Raw genomic sequence first — 22,996 nt, forward strand, 5'->3', positions numbered from 1 at the left:
AGTATTAATTACTGTTTTATCCACATACATTATATTAAAGTATTTATAAAGTGATCAAGATTTTTATTGAATTCAAATATATTTTTTAAAAGATATATTTGTTTAGAGAAGGAAGGCATGTGGGGTAGAGTGAAAGAGAAAGAGAGTCTTAAAGAGACTCTGCATAGAGCACAGAGTCTGATGTGGGGCTCCATCTCATGACCCTGAGATCATGACCTGAGTGGAGACCATGAGTCCATGTTCAGCCAGCTGTGCCACCAGTATTTAAATTCAGAGGAGCCTGAATTTAAACACAATTAACTACAATTGTATTTAAATACCTGAAATACAGTTAATTTGTATTAATTAATATAGAATGCTCTTGTCTGATAGAGTTCTTGTGTGAATTGTCATTGTTCGCTTCATTGTGGGCAGTAGCAAAACCTTAAATGTATATGTGTTGAATCTATGAACTGAGCAGTTCAGTTGAATATACCTGTAATATACTTGGCTTTTTGTTTTTCTGCCCTTTAGCTATTTACTATAATTTCTTAAAGTTAATTTTGGAGCTTATTACAGGATAAGGAGTTGGAATTATACAGGAATTCACATACCTTATTAGTTCCTTGCTTAAACTAATTTAAAAAACTAGTTCTGGGACTAGAACTCCCTTGATGAAATTGCTGAAATGTGAAATTTGAATTTAAGACTTTCTTGAAAACTTGAATGCATTTTACTTACTGTTATTTAACTTTTTTTTTTTTTTTTTTTAGTTTTAGTGTTGATTGCTATTCTATTGATATCTGAGCCAAAGTGGTGATGCTACCTGAGGGAAATTTCTGCAGCCCGTAATACGGTAAGAATGTGTGCCTCTTACCCATAAAGCCATTTAATTTCTGTAACATTATAGCTTAAAATTTTAATTTGAAATAGAATACTGTGAAATATTCTAATATTTTGAAATATTACATATTAATATATTTTAACATATAAATATTAACAGAAGATAATATTTTAGAGCTTCAGATCCTTATCAACATTTCAAGAATTTGAACAAGAAAAAATATAACTTGCTATATTCATTTCATCGTAATATTTGTGTGAAAAGCAAATATGGCTATATAGTTTATGACTTACTAAACTGGGGTCTCATTTTCCTCCCTACATATTTTGCCCATTTATTTTTAATTTCCTGGGGTTTAGCCAGTTCTTTATTATCTAATTCTTGTTACTAATGAATGGATATGAGCAGTCAAGATGATAAAACTTAAATCTAGTTAGATTTTACTACATCTTACTCAGAACTGAGGTGGTGTTGATTCCAACAGTGACTAAAATGAGGTCTTGAATTTTTTAGAGATTTAAATTATCTATATTGCTCTATCTTCAAGGGATAATTCAAGAGTAATGAGACATGGCCAACCACTAAGGCAAGTTATTCCTTTGAGCTTCATTTTCCTTGTACAAAATGTCTATCATTTGTTTTATAGAATTGTAAATATCAGATGATCTATGGGAAATTGTCCTTTCCTCCCCCCCCTTTTTGGGAAGTATAGAGGGAAAATAACAAAGTTTTCGATTTTTGAGGTGTGCTTTAGAGAGAACATATTGCTCTTAATATCCTTTACAGAAAAGGATGCTGTAAGACTGGATCTTTAATTCTGTCTCACCTTGACTGGGCATATCATTTCATTAATTTACTATCAGAAAATTGAATTTGATTTCCATGCTTTACAGGTAATTTTTCAGGAATACATCTGTGTGTGTGTTTTTTTTAAAGATTTTATTTATTTGTGAGAAACACAGAGAAAGAGAGAGGGGGGCGGGCAGAGAGACAGGCAGAGGAGAAGCAGGCTCCATGCAGGGAGCCCGATGTGGGACTCGATCCCCCAGGATCACGCCCTGGGTGGCTGAAGGCAGGTGCTAAACTGCTGACCATCCAGGGATCCCCATACATCTGTTTTTGGATTAAGCTAGAAATCAATATCAGATTATCTGTGAGATCTCCAGATGTTTTGAAATTAAGTATCACATTCTAAAAATCCTTTTAGAAGGAATGGATAATGTACATTTCTCTTTATTCAGGAAATTGAATTTGTAGTTAAAAGCCCTCCTTCCCAAAAAAGTTCTAAGCCTAAATGGACTAATTGGTGAATTCTGCCAACTTACAAAGAAGGAAATAAAACCAATTATATTCAGAATCTTCAGAAAATGGAAGAGTACACTAATTTATGAGGCAGTTATTCTGATATAAAAATGCAAAGATATTTCTCAACAAAATACTGGCAACTTGAATAAAGTTTATATAAAAAGTGTAATATGTCATGCTAATGTGCCATTTATTCCAGAAATGCAGGATTGGTTCTTCATTTGAAAATCAGTCATATAATTCACATTAGCAAGCTACACAGAATTCTTCAAACCTGTATTATCATCTCAATAGGCATAGAAAGAGCATTTAACAATATTTGTCATTTATTCACTATAAAAACTCAGAAAAGAAGGAGCTTTCTCAACTTAAGTGGTATCTATGAAAGATCTACAGCTAATAATTTTAATTACTGGTGAAAGACGTAGTGTTTTTGCCTACCATTGGAAATAAGACAGGATGGTCACTCAGTGTTCTTACTCGGACTTGTCCCTAGTCAGTGCAGTAAAGCAAAAAAAAAAAAAAAAAAAGAAATAAAAGGCATATAGATACAGAAAGAAGAGAATAAAGTCCCATGGCAAGGGACCTGAGAAATGAGCTTTTAGTCTTCTAGTCTCTGTGATATAGGGAAGGGGACAGAGGAGGTGGGAATAAATGTTGAATGCCGGTAGACAGTATCTATTACATTTTGGTGTCTGTGGTTATGATCTGAAAATCATAAGAGCAAGGCCACATTTATATGCGTGATTTTAAGTTCCTGTTTTCTCTAAAGTTAAGTCAGCATAATCTGTTGGTAGAGTCTTAGTTCAGCATTTCTTCTTTCTGCTAATATAACCAGAAAGCTTTGTGCATGCAGTACTTAAAAGTTATGCATTGGTTTTAAACTTCATTAAATAGCTCTTGTTTTTTGATTTAAAGAAAAAGGCTATTTGAAGCAATGGTAAGATGGCTTCTTAAATTCTAAGAGGACATACAAAACTACTTGTGAAATCTATTATAACTATCTTTGGAAGAGTTAAAATTATTTTGTATGCTTGTCTATATCTCAGAATACATTGACATATTTTGTATAATAATGTAAGCCACATATGATGCCCTTTGATTTCTGCTAAGTAATTTCCATGTACATATTTTTATGATGTTTGGAAGGTAAGAACTGAGGAAACCCTGAGTCCTTGTCCCAGTTGCCTGGGATAGTTGTAAAGCAAGACAGTGTGTCTCTGGATGGTGTTACTGGAATCACTTCTAAGTCTCTTGCAATCAAATAGTTTCTCAGCCTTAATGGAATGCTTACAAATGTCAACAAATTTATAGTTTAATAGTTGTGTGCATTTCCATTATATTTTGCTTTTTTTTTTTTCTTTGCATTTTCATTTTAATTGCAGTTGACCCTTGAACAGTGCAGCAGGTAGGGGCACTGACTCCCACACAGTCAAATCCACTTACAGTTTTTTTTTTTTACTTACAACTTTTGACTCCTCCAGAACTTAACTACTGATAGCCTTGACTAGAAGCCTTACCAATAATATAAACAGTCAGTTAACATATATTTTGTATGTTGTGTGTAATACATACTATATTCTTAGAATAAAGTAAGTTAGGGAAGAGAAAATATTGCTAAGAAAATCATAAAGAAGAGAAAATACATTTACAGTACCGTATTAATAAAAAAAAATCCGCTTATAAGTGGACCATGTTGTTCAAGCCCATGTTGTTCAAGGATCAGCTGTATGTGTTATTGGCCATATCTGGTGCCGGATACAGGGTATGCAGAGTAGTGGTGTAGTAGAGGGAGTGTAAGTTTAGGAGTTAATAGAAAATCTTGGTTCAAGTGCTAAAAACATATAGGTTTAAGCTTTTGAGCAAAATCACTTAAATCCTTGATCCTCATTTCCTTCATCTCTAAAAGGAGGATAATCTTGATGAGCTGCTGAAAACATGAAAAATAATACTCAGAGCTTCTAGCCGACGGTGGGTGTTCAAATGGTGATGCTAATAGAGGATCTTAGTTGCAGAAATGTTATAAGACTCTGGTATCTGACAGATCTGGTTTTGAATTGGATTGAAAGAATTACTATTTTTAAAGTATCTATGTTACAGAAAGCAATCTACAGATTCAGTGCAATCCATATCAGAATTCCAATGGTATTTTTCACAGAAATAGAGCCTAATTTTAAAATTTGTATGAAACCACAAAAAATCCTGCCTGGATAGCCAAAGCAATCTTGAGAAAGAACAACAAAGCTGGAGGCATTATGTTCCCGGATTGTAAACTATATTACCAACCTACAGTAATCAAAACATTATGGTCTTACTATAAAAGCAGACACATAGGTCAGTGGAACAGAATAGAGAACCCAGATATATAATCCATGCATATATGGTCAATTTATGAGAGAGCAGCCAAGAATGTACAATGAGACAGTCTCTTTAATAAATGGTGTTGGGAAAACTGGACAGCTACATACAAAAGAATGAAACTGGGCCACTAACTCTATAGCATAAACAAAAATTAACTTAAAATGGGTTAAAGACACAAATGTGAGTCCGGAATCCATAAAAATTCTACAAGAAAGTATAAATGGTCTGGGTGTTGATTTTGTGAATCTGAATTCCAAAAGCCAGGGCAACAAAAGCAAAAATAAACAAATGGGACTACATCAAACTAAAAAGCTTCTGCACAGCAAAGGAAACCATCAACAAAATGAAATGGCAACTGCTGAATGGGAGAAAATATTTGCAACTCCTATCTCTGATAAGGGCTTAATATCTAAGATATATTAAAAACTCATACAATTCAGTAGCAAGAAAAATCTAATTATAAAAGAGGCAGAAGATCTGACTAGATATTTTTTTCAAAGAAGACACTGGTTGGGCAGCAAGTATATGAAAAGATGCTACATATCACTGCTCATCAGAGAAATGCAGATCAAAACCACAATGAGATATTCCCTTACACCTGTTAAAATGGCTATTATCAAAAAGTAAGTGTTGGTGAGGATATAGAAGAGAAGGAACCATTGTGCATTGTTGGTGGGAATGTAAATTGGGGCAACCTTGTAGAAAACAGTATGGAGTGGAGGTTTCTCAAAAAGTTACAAGTAGAACTGCCCTGTGATTCAGCAGTTCCACTTCTGGATATTTATCTAATGAAAATAAAAACACTAATTTAAGAAGATATCTGTACCCCCATGTTCACTGCAGCATTGTACTCAGTAGACAAGGTATGCAAACACTTAAGTGTCCAGTAGTGGATGGATAGATAAAAAAGATATGGTATACGGAAACAATAATGGAATACTATTCAGCCACAAAAAAGAATGAAATCTTGCCATTTGCAGGAACGTGGATGGACCTTGAGGACTAAGTGAAATAAATCAGACAAATGCTGTGTGATTTCACTTACATGAAGAATTCAAACAACAACCAAGGTTGTAAATACAGAGAACAGATTGGTGGTTACCAGAGGTGGAGAGTCGAAGGTGGGAGAAATGAGTGAAATGAGTGAAGGGTCCAGAAGGTACAGACTTCCAAATGTAAATAAGTCCTGGGGATATGATGTACAGCGTGGTGATTATAATTAATAATACTATATTGCATATTTGAAAATTGTTAAAACAGGGTAGATCTTAAAAGTCCTTATCATAATAAAAAAGTAATAGCATGTGGCAATGAATGTTCCCTTGTGATGATCATTTACATACAAATTCAAATCACTGTGGTGTACACCTGCAGCTAATACAGTTGACCCTTGAACAGCACAGGGGTTGGAGTCCCAACCTCCGACGGAGTAAAAAATCTGCATATCACTTTTGACTGTTCAAAAACTTTACCTATAGTCTTTTGTTGACTAGAGCCTTACTGATAACATAAGCAGTTGATTAACACATACTTGGTATGTTGTATGTATTAGAAACTGTATTCTTACAATAAGTGAGAGAAGAGTCAGTGTTGCTAGGAAAATCACAAGGAGAGAAAGTATATTTACAGTATTGCACCATATTTATAAAAACAAAAACCAAAGCCACATATAAATGGAGCCGTGCAGTTCAAATCCATGTTGTCCAAGGGTCAGCTGTATTTTAGACCTCAGTGACATAGTGTATTAAATGCTTATGTATGCAAATGTTCCCACTTGTCATATTACCATGTAGCTTTATAATTTGGTTTCTTTGGTCGATTTTTTATAAAGTTACCTAGAAATCCTGTGTGATCCTTTTGATGGTGCTCTTGATTTGCTTGCTGGAATACATTCAGAGGAATGGAATTGATAGGATGCCAGACTTGATGTTTTGAGACCAAGTACGTAGGTTACAAATTTGAGAAATTTTACTCTCATGTTTCTCTTTGTGCTTTCATGACCCAAACGATTGGGAATGGTTAATTAAAACATTTAATTGATCTTAACATTCTTTCATGAGCATAATTTCTAGTTGCCAAAAATATTGCCATCAGGACGCTTTTTGTTTCTAAAAACACCAAAACCTATGTTTAGTAGCATGTATGCTAGGGAACAGTTGCTAGATTCTAAGCTTTATTGCGGTTTTAATTTTATCTCATTTCTTACTGTTCATTCATGTGAAATTACCAACATTTGGCTGTTTTTACCAACAAAAGTGGTAACTTCATGTGGTTCAACTTGGTATTTTGGGATATGGTAACAATGTTTTCTTCACACACTTGGCAAATTATCTAATTTTATATCTTAAAATTTGTTGTTTCCTTTAAGAACTTAAGCCTTAATGCATTTTGGATTTTGTAAATTTGTTTGGTGAATGTCATTCGCAAATGATGCAAAAGAGTAAGTTAGAGAAAAATATGTGATACTTCTCTCTTAACAAAAAGAGGAGATGCTAATTTTTTAGAAGACTTTTAATTTATGGTTCGCTGGTTAATTGGAAACTTTTTGAGAATTAAACCTTGAGGTCATAGGTAATATCAGGGAAATTCTGAGTACGTAAAATTTCTTTTTGAACTTTTAAAATTCTTTGAGATCAGTCTTTTTCCAAAAGTTATGTCTCTAGCAAAGTGTTAAAATGCTGTTGATGTTTTTGGCTTCTGAGTGTTTATTGACATATTTTATATTATAAAAACAATGCCAGTTAGCTTAATTTAACATTCTGTTTGTAAAATGTGTGTAGTTCACATGTTTATTATACCTTGAATAATGAGCTGATGATTGGAGTTTTGTTGAAAGGGCGTTAATTTAACAAATAGTTCGTGTGGGTTTAAGTAATAATATTGTGGTAAATAGCATACAAACTTCTCATGTTCATCACAATGTGGTACTCATTAATGGCTTCTTCCTTTTGCTGTCCAATTAAAGTGAAAAGGGAGGTAGTTCAATTTCTTTAATTTGTCAAGTAAGCATTTATTTGTATAGAGTAATATCTAGTGTCTGCATTCCATTTTATGGTGGTCACTGGGTCTGCAGCTGTGCTTTCTCACCACAGCCTTTTCAGGCAAGCAGGCAGGTATGATGGCTGCTGTATTTTAGATAAGGACTTGGGTGTAGTGGGACTTATATGGCTCCCCCAGACCTCAGCTCTTGAGGAACTAAGGCTTTTCTTGCTGCTGCCTCTGCTTCCCTGCACAGCTTGTCTGGCCGGAAGACTGTTTCATGTGGCACACTAGCTGATGAGGTTGGTGGAGTCAAAGCCCCTTCAGGTGAGCGAATTCTGTAGGAGGATAACTTGCCTTAGGGAACTGAACTCATTTCTGTTTATTATGCCACTAACTGGCTCTTTGTAAACACTCTTGGAGCAATAGCCTGTCTTGATCGCTAATTTTATCTTTCTTTTTTAAAAATATTTTATTTATTTATTAATGAGAGATGCAGAAAGAGAGAGAGGCAGAGACACAGGCAGAGGGAGAAGCAGGCTCCATGCAGGGAACCTGATGTGGGACTCTATCCCAGATCTTCAGGATCATGCCCTGGGCCAAAGGCAGGCACTCAACCACTGAGCCACCCAGGTTTTCCTAATTTTATCTTTTATGTCTGTTTCTCCCACTGTGATACTTAATCCTGGGTCTGTGGCTAATAGCAGAGTTATCTCTACTAGCTCCTCATGTTAGCATCTAAGTAGTAAATAAATGTTCAGTGATTTCCCCATTAATTTGCTGTCCTTATTTTCTTATCCATCACCACTGACCCATTTTTGAACAGCTTTATTGAGGCATAATTGACATAAACTATGAATATTTAAAATGTACAGTCTGATAAATTCTGGCATGTGCACACACCTATGAAACCATCACTATCAACAAGAAAGTGAATATACCATTACCTACAGAAGTTTGCTTGTGGCCCTTTATCATCTGTCCCTCCTGTCTGTTCCCCACCCCAGGGCCACCACTGATCTGCTTTCTATCACTGTAGATAGTTTGCATTTCTTAGAGTGTTATTGTAAAGGAAGCGCACTCCTTGATATATCTCTGGTACTATAAATTCTATACTCAGCATCACTTCACTTCTGACACCAGACGTGTGGGTTTTCCACACATCAGGCAATTTGACACCAGCTGGGTGACCAACAATTTAACTCAATTTTGACATTTATCTCCCTGGTGACAGTATCAGGCCCTACAGGTTAAGGTTTCTGTCCCATAAGCCTGCTTCCTCCCCCACAACCCGCCCAACATCATTCACAAGCCCAGACTATTTCCTGTACTTCTGACTGACTGGCTCTAAATTGGGGGCTCCCACGACCCCCTTCTTGGGTTTTATTAATTAACTTGAGTGGCTTACAGAACTCCAGACACCAGTTTGCTTTCTAGATTACTAGCTTATTACAGAAGATTTTAAAGAATATGGTTGAGCAGTCAGAGGTTTGGCAGAACACAGGAGCCTCTGTCCCCATGGAGTATGGGATATGCCACTCTCCCATTATATGAATACATTCTGGCTCACCAACCTGGAAGCGCTGTCCTTTTGGGTTTTTATGGAGGCTTTGTTACATAGGTATGATTGATTAAATCATTGACCTGTGATGATTGAACTCAGTCAAGCCCTTCCTTCTTCTCCAAAGTTGGGGGTGGGTAGAACTGAAAGTTCTAATCCTCTAATCATGTCATAGGTTCCCCTGGCAACCAGCCCCTATCCTTAGTGTCTTTCCTAAAGTCATCTCAGTAATATATTCAGGTGAGGTTGAGAAGGATTTGTTAGGAATATCAAAACCATAGCTCTTATCACTTAGGAAATTCCAAGGATTTTAAGAGCACTGTGCCAGAAATGGGGGTGAAAACTATATATATATATTTCTTATTATAAATCACAGTATCACAGTGATATAAAAGGAATACAGAATATACTCTTTTTGGTCTGGTTTATATTCAGCATATTTATCTTGAGATTCATTCATGTTGTTACATGTATCAATAATTCATTCCCATATTATTGCTGATTTAGTAGAATTTATCTATTCACCTGTTGTGGATTTGGGGATTGTTTCTATTTTTGGGTTATTTTGGCTACTACAATAAAGCTGTATGAACATTCATGTGCAAATCTGCATGTGGGCGTATGCTTTTATTTCTTTTGCATAAATACCTAGGAGTGGAATGGCTGGATCATATGATCAGTGTGTGTTTAACTTTTTAAGAAACAGCTACACTGTTTTCAAAAGTGACTGTGTTATTTTACATTTTCTTCAGAAGAGTGTGAATCTTCCAGTTGGTATTGTCGGTCTTTTTAAGGTTGGCTATTCTAATAGGCATGTGCTGGTGCTCATTGTGGTTTTAATTTGTACGTCCTTCACCATGAGTGGTGTTGAGTATCTTTCAGGCACTTGTTGACCATCTGTCTGTCCTCTGAGAAGTGTCTGTTCAAAACTTTTGCTCATATATTTCCTTGAATAGTTTGCTTTTTTATTGAGTTTTGAGAGCACTTTATATAAAGACCTTTACTAGATACGTGATTTGTACTTCTGTCCATTTTATTAGCAGTTTTTTCCCTTATATTCCAGAATGTAACTTTGGGGAGTGATGTGGGATTCATTTGTATTCTCCTTTTTGGCACTTTACCCATCTGCCCTCCAAGAGACCTGACCTCCTCAATATCCTCTTCATTTTTTTCCTACCTTTTCTTTCCCTTTATGTCAACATATTTGATCTGTATTCTCTTTTCCTTAGGGTTAGCTTCTCAGCTATCTGTATACGAGTTAATCCCTTCCAGGTTGTAGCCCCCTCTTTAGGGTAGAAATGATTTTTTAATTATCATAGACTGTGTTTGTTGACTCTAGGATGGGCAGTGCATTGTTTCTGGAGTCTGGAGATCTGCCATTCTAGTGTTGATCAGTATCACATTGGTCCAGCCTAAGGTACTCCAGACTCCTTGTCAGAAGCCAGAGCTGGGGTTCAGAATCAAAGATGGAAACCCTGGAAACAGACTTACCAACATCTCCTAGTTACTAAATGCTGTTTATTGCTAATATAATTGCACTGTGCTTACCATGTGATTTTGATTTTTTTGAAATTTGTTCACTTTTTTTTCCTATTTATTAATTCATCGTCCTTTAAAAACAACCTTTTCATGTGTGTTTGAGAAGAATACATTCTTACATTGTTATATGCAAAATTTTAAAGTACTATCGGTTAAAATTTGCTAATTGTATATAGTTTAAAGTATGAATGTGTTTTGGTTTCTGAAAGAAGTATGTTGGGATCTTGAAAAAAAAAAAGAGTAATAAAAGTTCTCAATATGAAATGGGTATTTGCCTTCATTTATTTTATTGCTTTTCACTTGAATTTCCCTTATGTCTCATGTTAATATTGCTATACTTGCCTTTCTGTTGTTAGCATTGACCTACTATAGTTTTGTAGACCCTTCGTTTTCATTCTTCCTGGTTATTTCATTTTAGATGTTGTCTTGAATATTTAGTTTTTTAAAAAACACTGAGTTTGTGTGCTCCTCTCTTTTAACAGAGACTCATGTACAGTTGATATTTGAACCACACAGGTCTGAACTGTGTGGGTCTACTATGCAATTTTTAAAAAATCATACAGTGCTGTATATGTATTTTCCATAATGATTTTCTTAATATTTTCTTTTCTCTAGCTTACTTTATTGTAAGAATACAGTTTATGTCTCATTTTGATTGAGAGATTTACTTAGTATTGCTAGGGCTTAAAGAAGAATAGTAAGCTATCTACAAGCCAGTTTGTTGTAAGAATAGTGTTTATAATAGATATACAAAATTTGCATTAATTGTTATGTTATTGGTAAGGCTTCTGGTCAACAGTAAGCTATTAGTAATTAAGATTTGGGGGAATCCAAAGCTGTATGCAGATTTTTGACAGCGTGGGGGATACCAGGGCCCCTAATCCTCCTGTTGTTCAAGAGTCAACCGTAGTGGATAAGAACACTGTTATGGAGTGTGGGTCAAATTTACCTGACTCTTGGTGCTTCAGTTTCTTTGCTATAAAAGGGAAGTATTTTGTAAGAATTAAATGTGTTAATATATTTGAAACACATACTAATGCTTGGCACATTATATAAGTTTTAGCCATTATATTAATAGATGAGTTCACCAATGAACATTCATTTTAATTATGCAAAAGGCTACTATTAGTGCATTTTATTTCATTAAGAAATTTAAAAAATCCATTTCCTGCCCATTGCTAAGTTTATTAGTTTTTCTCTGTAATAGTTTGTTGTTGATACATCAGGTATTTTTTAGTTGTCTGCACTAAATCAAAACAATAATTACACATATAATACTTGAATGTATTCTTTTTTAAAAAACTTGGAGCATATTTGAGATTAAAGCACTTTCTGACTCTCATGTCCATCCATCCACCATAGAGGTAATCATGTTACGAATTTGGGATGTTTTTTTTCCCAGACCTTTGGTAGGCTTATTTGTATATACACATGAAGGAAATACGTAGTTACTTTTGCACAAATGGTATACTGTTAATTGTAAACCTTTCTTCATTCATCACTGTATTTTAGAGATCACTCCATATATATATATATACCTTGTTGCTTTTGACAGCTGCCTTTCCCTTTTAGTAGTCATTTCCAGTCTTTCACTACAGCAGTAATGCAGTGAACATTGTTGTATATGAATCCTTGTGCCAAATGAGAATGTTTCTTTCAGAAGAATAAGAGGCAGAAATGGTACGTCAAAGATATGATATTTTTAGTTTTATTAGCTATAACCCTTTGGAAAGACAATTTGCCATTATTTACACATCCATGGACTAACTGTACTATTTACCTTTCTAAAACTTGATAGACACACTTAAATTTTGCCAACATGGTAAGGGGGAAATCGAATTTCTTGTGGTTCCACTATCCTGAATGTTAGGGAGATGAAGCATCTTCTTATCCCTGGGTTGGTTGCTATTTGTATTTTTCTGATGTGAATTGTCTAGGTCTTCCCATTGTGGTTCTCCAGCCACATACAGTGATGACCACATTCTCTGTCTTGTGTTTGGCTTATTGTGTCCTTTATTTTTATTTTTATTAATTTAATTTTATTTATTTATGATAGGCACACAGTGAGAGAGAGAGAGAGAGGCAGAGACATAGGCAGAGGGAGAAGCAGGCTCCATGTACCGGGAGCCTGACGTGGGATTCGATCCCGAGTCTCCAGGATCGTGCCCTGGGCCAAAGGCAGGCGCCAAACCGCTGCGCCACCCAGGGATCCCCTTATTGTGTCCTTTAATCTGATCCCTTTGCCTTTTAACTTTTGGAGAGTATCTGTTATTTCTAGTTTTCTTGTGTTATTGCATATATTTTAAGTGTAGATCTTTTTTGTCATTTCTGGGGATTTGAAGCCTAAGGAGAAGAATAGGGCGTTCTGTTTATACTCCTCACCTAGACTTGGTACTCTTTTTTTTTTTTTTTTTCAATCTTCTTGTCCAAATTACATAGCTTTTGAAATGATTTCCTGTAAAGAGTTAATAGTCACACATACATACACACACACATACCCTGGTTCTTATAAAAGTCTCATTTTGGTTGAGGGATTGTATTGGTAGGGCCTAAAGAACAGTAAATTATCTATAATCCAAGTCAAGGAAAAGGAGGTGCTTCCTTTCCCTTGTCTCAAAGATTATGTTAAACTGCAGGCTACCTTACTACTCATATACAACAGCATTTCTCTCATTCTCTCTAGAGACGGAATATACTCATGGTCTTACGCACACAACTTCCTGGCAGATGTCAAAGGGGATTTGAGTTACCAGGGGTCAGCTGGATCATGCACAGCAGAGATGTAGGCAGAATGCTTCCCTGGCCTGGAAAGTAGGATAGGACACAAATATCTGGCTTTCCAAAAGCCAGTCACATCATAAAAATTCATTTATATTGAAAATACAAAACAGAATAAGATTAGGAGATCTAATGTTTATGCTTATAGCAAACAGGCAACACTGGGAGTTGGGGGACCAGACAAAACTCTTGTTTGTACAATAACAGGATACCTTGTATAAACGGAACCTTGGAAATATAGACCAACTTCTTCCTTTCATAGTTGGAGTTGACCATGGAGTCATGGCAGATGGTCAGATGCTTGGTTCAGTGTTGGGAGGGTAGCGGGAAGTAGAGGGAAAAGAAGCATCATATAGAAGTCAAAGCTTACTTGCATACTAAGGCAGAGAATTTTTGCTGCCTTGACTGCCTTTATATACTAATAAAACACAAAAGTGAAGTAGCCTTGGCTTCTTGCAAATGGATCTTATAGGGGGAACAGTTACAGATAGGAATGCGGTGGGCAGAGCACCAGCTACGTCAGAGATGAGCTTCTAGTGTCTCCTCCATCCTTGGCTGATCTCCATAATGCGAGTGATTTGGGATCTCTTTGTCTTGATCTCCGTCTATAAAAAGAAGTCTAAATCACCCAGGTTCCATTTAATCTAAAAAAGTTTATTTTATTAAATAGGTGGTTTTGTTGGCTGGTCAAAGAAGGGAAGGAAAATAGTTCCTGGAAAAAGCATCTCCAAGGTTCCTAGACTAGTAACATGTATCAGGATGAATTTTATGCACGACAAAGAAACCTGGAAAACATATGTATGCTCAAATATAAAATATATTCTGTAGTGTCAGATGTGTTGAGTATCTGGTTACATGGACAGCAGGGACAGAAGACAAATATGTTTTTAAAACATTTCACATCCAGTAAGAACTTAGTAATTTATTTAAATTAAAAAAAATCTAGACTGAAGAAGCATAAGAATCAATTTTGATAAGTTTAGATAAATAGAAGAAGTGATGGAAGGTTCTAGAAAGAGGCTTTTTGGTTTTGTTTTTGAGTACTCCTCACTCTCCCCCATGATACCCAAGAGAAAAGAGCAGAGGAAAGAGACCTAAGATTGTTCTTTGCCAAGATCCCTGTTCTGCTTCTCTGTATTCTCACTTAGAACAGATTGCTTTTCATCACTTATGCTGGCTTTGAGGTTTCTTCCCTCAGCAGGGAAACTGCAAGATAGGAGGCAATGGGAAAACTTTGCTGGGGAGAAATCTCAACCTAGACATCTAATCTCTGCCTTTTGTTAGATCCAGATACCAGCTTCTACCTCAAGTGTCTTTTGGTGCCTTGTTGTAGCTCATAGAAGGTAAATGACCACTTCTTATCTCAGAATGCCCTCCACAAATAGGTACTTGACAGGTTTCAGGTATATCACAGGTTTAAGGTATATCACATTCTGCAGATGTGAACCAGCTATTTTTCTCTGGGATGCTTGCTTAGTTACTGAGGCTGCTTAGCGATTTTTAGAAGTAATAGAATGCTTCCTGTAAACCTTGAGAAAAGACTTACGTTCTCCCATCCGCTATGCTTAATGAGCAGCAGCTCCCATGTGCCGGGCCTGGTGCTGCAGGCTCTGTGATGCTGTGTCCCCTTCCCACCACTGAGTCTTTCTGATGAAATTAAATTAAATGTAATTTAATTTACCAGGTATGAGAAATACCTACAATGTAGTGCTTGTCACACTGGGTTGTAACTTAATTTATATGTCTGTGTCTCACTAAACCATTAATTCCTTGAGGAACAGGAAAGGGATTGTGTCTTATTTTTGTCTATTCTTTGTATTTGCACTGGCTAAAGAATAATAAAAATGCACTAAGTGTTTTTAGAGCAGATGACTCGAATGTGGTAGTTTCTGAAAGGCAGAGGAATATGTAACAAAGGGAAAAATACAAAAGCATGTTGGAGCTGGAGGAGACGGAGGGAGCAAATCTGTTTTTAAGAGGAAACTGAGGCCCACCTTGATTATGAAACTTGCACAGGGTTGTGCATTGTTAGTGGCAGAGCTAGGACCACAAGCCAGGTCCCCTTGTTCCTAGTCCAGTATTGCTTTACTGTACTTTCCTGGGTCTTACCACGTGGAAACACACAGACCATGTTCTAAATAGCGAAATGTAGTCTGTTATCTCACCGTAATGCTATTGATTAAATCTTACCCAGTTTTCCCCGACCCTTCCCAGCTTCGAATCTGAAGCTTCACTAAGACAGAAGGTGAGGCAGTGTAGCTCTAGAAGATAATGTAACGGATTGGGAGTTGAGGAATTCTAGACTTTTCCTTTGGCTGTGGGAATGTAGTATTAGTAGTGAGTATCTTCTGGGGTATGTCAGTAGGCAAGCAGCATGCCGTGAAACTGGGGTACAGAGATGTGGCCCTTGCCCTTCAAAATAAAAAAAAGACCAGTGGAAAATATGGTGGGAAGTCAGAGCAAGGGCTTGCAGCACTGTGTCACTCGTTTCTGTATGAGTGTGGGGCCAGGACCACGTCTGCGTGGGTCATTCTTGAGTACAAAACTCGCACATAGAAGTCAACATGATTAAAAAGCCAGACATCTGCAGTATGCACACGTTTAGTTCAGCCCCATAATATAGTCTGTACTGTGTGATTTAGTTCTGCCTCTCACTGCACTCTGATTGCCTGGCATGCGGCAATCAGAGCAAAGGTTACCAGCACATCAAGAATAGAAAAGACAGAATCATTAACACTGTCAGGTTCTGCAGTCTGTGCATGCTCTCAGAACTCATAGGATGGTCTTTATGGCTGCATAGTGGAGAAAGGAACCCATTACAATCTACTCGTTCAATTTTGTACACTCAGCTTTCTCTTACTATCAGTAATATAGTTTTAAAATATGTCATAAAGACTTAATGCAGTTAGTATGTTACTCTGCATCTAGTCAGCCCTTCCTATAAGTGCAATATTAGCTGGGGAAAGATCACAGTTGGGGGGTTCAATTTAATGTATACTGCCCATTGCAGTATATTCCATGCATGAAAGTAATCTGTTATCCATACTAATTTAATGGTGTTATTCCTTTCTTTCCAAAATAGTTTGCTCACTTTGAGTCTGTGCACACAAATATTTAGAGTACACTCAAATGTTTAATCCTCAGGAATATCAGTTTGCCTTCTTTTCCCTTTGTGAATACAGTTAGCAATTTAAAGTCTTTTTTTTTAATTTTTATTTATTTATGATAGTCACAGAGAGAGAGAGAGAGAGAGAGGCAGAGACATAGGCAGAGGGAGAAGCAGGCTCCATGCACCGGGAGCCCGACATGGGATTCGATCCCGGGTCTCCAGGATCGCGCCCTGGGCCAAAGGCAGGCGCTAAACCTCTGCGCCACCGAGGGATCCCTTTAAAGTCTTAACAAAAGAGGAAACTAATATATTCATCCTGTTCTTACCATGATGGCAGAGAGTTTCTCTTCCAATTAGGTTGTAAAAAGTCGCCTAATGAGCATTGCTTCCATTAGTATGAAAGAGAAGAAACCAGATGATCTACAGATAACTTTTCTTGAATTGTAAAGAATAACAAGCCCTCTTGAGCTATTTTGTGTTTTGCAGAGCATGGGAGGAACAGGTGACCACCATAAAAGTGGCTAAAATGAGTTCTTAAAGTTGAGTGTGAGTTAACACATCTATTTAGAATAATCAGGAGCCCAGATACCAGTGGGGGGTTCACACTCACAAGCTCTTTTCTAAGAGGCTCTATCAGGTCCTTATAAGAAAGATGAGTGACAAGCCTGGATTGGACAGGACCCCACTGATAGTGTAGCCACATGGGAGATGACTGTACTGGTGAACTGGCAGGATGAAGGGCAGTTATCCTGCCCCTTCTCTCCTTTGACACAGAAGTTGTTGGGAGGGCAGCAGATCCTCTAGCCCCCAGGACCAAGGTAATATTACTGCTTCTGGAGGAAGGGTAGGAGACACTTTTGTCCGCCTTTTGTAACCAGCAAAGATCTGCTTCTGGGGCCAAGCACAGTGGCAAAACCAGGATAACCTCTTAGCCCCAGGATCTTTCACTGATAGAAAACAAAGTTCTGCTTATGGTGCATGAGGAGCAGAAAACTCTTAGGCCCAAGACATGGGCAGATAGAAGGCGGAGTTCAGTTGCCATGGGAAGGCTCTGCTCTGAAGTCCAGCTCCCTAGGTTTTTCCTAAGATACAGGCTGGACCAGGAGAACCAAGAACTTTCCCTGCTCCTACCATGAACCTCACATCTAGAAAGAAAGCAACAGCACTCCTCTGCTGGAAGGTGAGAGTGTGGAGAGGGACTCCTTTATGACACAGGTGTGAAGGGACTGCCAGGTAGAGCAGGAACACTTAAGAAAAATCTGGCTTTTCAGACCCCACACCTGGTACAAGGTAGCAGTCCATCGCTGGGGGATTTTGATGCTTTGCTACATTAGATAACAGTAGGTTGATTCAAATCCTCTGTAGTAATGGCATGTTGGAAGACCAGGCAAGCCCATTTCCAGGTGGAAATACTGTTTGCCCTAAGTTGCTAGTGTTCTACAAATGATGTCCAGCATTGAGGCAAAAAAAAAAAAAAAAAAAAAAAAAAACCCACAAAAGGCAAGAAAAACAATCCATTGTCAGAAGATAAGGCTATTAACAGAAACAGACTCAGAGATAACCCAGATGTGGAAACTATCAGAGACTTTAAAATAGCTGTGATTAATGTATTTTAAGTTGTAGTGGAAAAAGTGGACAAACATGCATGGACTTGTAGAGAATGTCAACAAGAGATGAAAACTTTTTAAAAAAGAGTTAAATGGAGGGATCCCCGGGTGGCACAGCGGTTTAGCGCCTGCCTTTGGCCCAGGGCACGATCCTGGAGACCCGGGATCGAATCCCACGTCGGGCTCCCGGTGCATGGAGCCTGCTTCTCCCTCTGCCTGTGTCTCTGCCTCCTTCTCTCTCACTGTGTGCCTATCATAAATAAATAAAATTAAAAAAAAAAAAGAGTTAAATGGAAACTACTGGATGCAAAAAACATTTTAAGTTGGGTTTGTTAGCAAACTGGACATAGCTGAAGAAAGGATCAGTTAATTGAAGCTTAAGTCAACAATATAAAATGAAATTATCAGATGCATGGCATTTCTGTTTTTAATTTTTTGAGAAACCTCCATTCCATTTTCCACAATGGCTGCACCAGTTTGCATTCCCACTAACACTGCACAGAGGTTACTTTCTCTCCACATCCTCACCAACACTTGTCATTTCTTGTCTTTTTTGATAGTAGCCATATTGTCAGGTATGAGTTAAGATCTCTTTGTGGTTTTGATTTGCATTTCCCTGATGACTAGTGATATTGGGCATGTTCTCATGTTGTGTGTTTGTTTATTTATTTATTTATTTATTTATTTATTTTTATGTTGTCTGTTTTTGATTGTATTATTTCTTTTCTTGGTGTTGACTTGTTTACCCCCCCCCCCAAAAAACCCAAAAACACTAATTTGAAAAGGTCTGTGCACCCCTTTGTTTCTGGCAGCATTATTTACACTAGCCAAGATATGAAAGCAACCCAGGTGTCCATCGATAGATGAATGGATAAAGATGTTTGTCTATCTATCTGTAAATATATGGCTATATGTGTATATATTTATATTTATATAATGGAATACTACTCAGCCATAAAAAAGATGAGCTCTTGGTATTTGCAACATGGATGGACTTAGGGGGCATTATGCGAAGTGAAGTAAGTCAGAGAAAGACAAATACCATATGATTTTAATTGTGTATAGAATATAAAAAAAACAAAGAGTAGAAACAGACCGATAAGTACAGAGAACAAAGTGATGGCTGCCAGAGGGGAGGAGGGATGGGTGAAGTGGAGTGAGAGGTACAGACTTCAGCTGTGGAATAAATCAGTAGAATAAAAGGTACAGGATAGGGAATATAGTCAATGATACGGTAATAGTGCTGTGTGGTGACAAATAGGAGCTTTACTTGTGATGAGCACAGCATAATGTATATAGACGCTGAATCACTGTGTTGTATGCCTGAAACATTGTGCCAACTATACTCAAGAAAAAAAAGTAAATAAACATAAAATGAAACATAAAATGAAACAGAGAAAGAAGGAAGGAAAGTAAAAGGAAGGAAGGAAAAAAGTAAATAAACATAAAATGAAACATAGAAAGAAGGAGGGAAAGAGAAACATAGAAAGAAGGAAAGGAAAAGAGTATATAGGAAAAGACTACCCTCCCATGTTTCTCTTCTACTTTAAATCCTGTACTACACATACAACACTTCACTTCTCACACCAGATGTATGGATTTCCCACACTCAGTCAATTCTCTGTTATGTCAGCCTGGTCTCCTATAATTCTATTCAGTTCTAACACTAACTGGAGTTAGTGCAGACTCCACAGGTTAAGGGCTCAGTACCACTAGACGGCTAGCTCTCACTTCAGATGCTGATTGCATGTCCTTGAACTTCTGACCAACTGGCTATAAATCAGGGTTCCCACAACGCCGCCTTTTTGTTTGATCATTTGTTAACACAGCTCACAGAAATCAAGAGAAATAGTTACGTTTACCAGTTTATTATACAACAAAGAATATCCTAAAGGATGCAGGTAAATAGCCTAATGAAGAGGTACATAGGTTGAGGTCTGGAAGAGTTCCAAGTGCAGGAGCTTCTGTGGCCACAGAGTTGGGGTTTGCCACCTTCTTAGTACATGGATGTGTTCATCAGCTTGGAAGATCTCCAAACCACATACTTTGGGGATTTTTTATGGAGGCTTCATCACAGAGGCATGATTGATTATTAACTCCATTCCAGTCCTTCTGCCCTTTCTGGAAAATAGGGGAATGGGGCATGGGGCTGAAAGTTCCAAACTTCTAATCATGGATTAGTCTTTCTAGATTGGTCCAGTCCCCATCTAGGAACCCACCACCAAGGGTCATCTAATAAGAACACAAGACATTTCTGTCACCTGGGACATTCCAAGGGATTTAGGAGCTTGGTATCAGAAGCCAGGATCAGAAACCAAACAAATATTACAACAAAAGATGCTCCTAGTGCCCTCATCACTTACAAGTGTTTGGGAGCTCTGTACCAAGAACCCAGGGCAGATATAAATATATATCTTTGATTATTTCAGAGAGGGAAAATACTGAGAGTAGCACAGAATATCGAAGAACTATGAAACAATATCAGTAGTGTAACATACATGTAATTGGAAATCCAAAAGGAAAACAAAGTTTGGTCTAAAAGAAATACTTGAAGAACGGTTGCTGAGAATTATCCAAAATTAATGGAAGCAAAAAAAATATTAATGAAATACATAGAGATCCAAGAATTTCATAGATCACCAAGCAGGATAAAAAGAAATGGGGACCCCTCCCCCCATTCTATAAACCCAGACCACCAAAGATAAAGAGGAAAGTCTTGAAGGCAGCCATAGGGAGAAGAAACATTACAAATGGAGGAACGAAGATAAGAATGATACTGGAATAACATCTTTAAAGTACTGAAAGACAAAAAGAGAAAGCCCAAATCTTGTCAATGCAGATTTCTATACCCAGCAAAAAAATATCTTAAAAAATAAGGGGTGCCTGGCTGACTGAGTCTTGATCTTAGAGTTGTGAATTCAAGCGCCAGTGGGTCCTTAAAAAAATTTTTTTAAGGCCATTTAAAGGCTTTTTCAGATAAACAGAAACTGGGGGAATTTATTGCCAGGAGATGAGCACTATAAGAAATGTTAAAAGAAGTTTAAGTGCCAGATGGCAATTTGGATCTACACAAAGAAACGAAGAGACCCTGCTATGGTGAAAAATGAGGGTGAACATAAATATCTTATATTTTTAGTTGCTTTAAACAATAATTATTCAAAGTAAAAACAGTATGTTGTGAATTTATAATGTAAGCAAAATGTGTGACACCTTAGGACATAGCATTAAAAGAAGAAAACAAATACACTCTTCCAGAATTACAGTGTGTTTGTGCACTGTATTGAGGGTAGACTGTGATACAGATTTTAAGACCTAGGGAAATCACTTAAAAAATGAATAAAAGCCAGTTATAGAGATAAGATGACATCATAAAAAATAATTGTAAGTTATGAAAACTAAAAAGAGGCAAAATGGAGCAAAGAACAGATGGGACATATAGAAAACCACTGGCAAGACGGAAGGTTTAAATTCTATATCAACATTACATGGAATGTACATGATCTAAACATACTAATTACAAGTCAGAAATTTTCAGATTGGATAAAACAAAATCAAACTACATGCTGTCTTAAACCTACTTTAAATATAAAGACCCAGAAAGGTTAAAATTGAAAGGAAGAAGTTATATTGCATAAACACTGACCAAAAGAAGGTATGACCAAAGGAAACTTCAGTACAGTGATTATGTCTAGGGGTTAATGGGACATCACATAATGACATTGGGGTTATTTCACCAAGAAGACATAATAGTCTTAAATATATGTATAGACTTAACAACAGACTTTCCACATACATAAACAAAAACTGATAGAACTCAGGGAAGAAATTAACAAATCTAAAAATTATTGTTGGCAGCCCCAGCCCTCCTCACAGTGATTCATAGAACAAGTTTACTGAGAATCAGTTCAGAATATTTAGAAGATCACAACATCATCACCAGTCATCACAGCTGAATATACATTTGAATGACATACATGTGGAACCAAGACAAACCGTTTTTTGGGCCATAAGACAAATTTGGACAAATTCAGACAAAGCAGTCTTCTGAATACAATGAAATTAAACTGAAAATCAATAATTTTAAGAGATCCAGAAAGATCCACCAATTATTTGGATTGCTAAGATGACTGTTCATCCCAGATGGTTTGGTGTGGATGGGAATGGTTTGGAAAAGGACATTCAGAGGACTTCATACTGTTAATAACAATTTGTTGAATTGTTTTTGTAACTTTTTAAGAAAAATTCCAGTTAATTATGCTATAGGAAAACTTAAAGAGCTTCAGTATAATGAATTTTAAAAAGACGTTTGATAAATTGTTGGAGGAGAAAAAAGTTGCCTTTAAGTAGAAAGCATACTGATATGATTTGAAATTCTTTAGTCTTTAATCATTTGACTTCTGGTTAGAAGAGCACTGTTGGGGGAAATTAAATGCCAATGTTCAGACATGCAGCTGCATAGTAAGTAAAGTTATAGGAAAAATTGAGGTGTAGATTAATTGCGCAGTAAATAAAATTGGGGGAAAATGTTAAGTATCTTATTTTAGGAATGAATGTTATATTTATATTAAAAATAAGGTCATAATACCATTGGTATGTTACTTCTTTTCTCTTCTCTTCCTCTCCTCTCCCCTCCCCTCCCCTCCCCTCCCCTCCCCTCCCCTCTTCTCTTCTCTTCTCTTCTCTTCTCTTCTCTTCTCTTCTCTTCTCTTCTCTTCTCTTCTCTTCTCTTCCCCACACACATTTTCATGTGAGCCTCTCAGCAACCTGGAAGGCAAGCAGGGAAGGTGTAATTAGCACACACAGGGACTTGGGGTTAATTTAATTTGTTAAGGGGATACAAATCGAAGTAGAGTGTATGTTTTTGCTCTATATTCAACATTGCCTTCTGCATTTTATCCACGTCATTCTTTGCTGGCTAACAGTCCCTTTCAGAT

General features: G+C 36.9%; 1 protein-coding gene across 3 annotated transcripts in view; it reads left to right on the forward strand.

Annotated features, from left to right (window-relative positions):
* WASF3 (WASP family member 3) overlaps positions 1-22,996 on the forward strand; it is a 134,057-nt gene that overhangs the window by 59,352 nt on the left and 51,709 nt on the right. For 2 of the 3 annotated variants that reach the window (XM_041767543.1, XM_041767545.1), the window contains exon 2: positions 753-835. The gene's annotated coding sequence lies outside the window, so the exon portion shown is untranslated. Of the gene's footprint in view, positions 1-752; positions 836-5,479; positions 5,649-22,996 lie in introns of those variants that run through there. The other variant, XM_041767544.1, reaches the window with a different exon arrangement.

The sequence above is a fragment of the Vulpes lagopus genome, chromosome 8 (genome assembly GCF_018345385.1).
Source record: "Vulpes lagopus strain Blue_001 chromosome 8, ASM1834538v1, whole genome shotgun sequence".
Lineage (NCBI taxonomy): Eukaryota > Metazoa > Chordata > Mammalia > Carnivora > Canidae > Vulpes > Vulpes lagopus.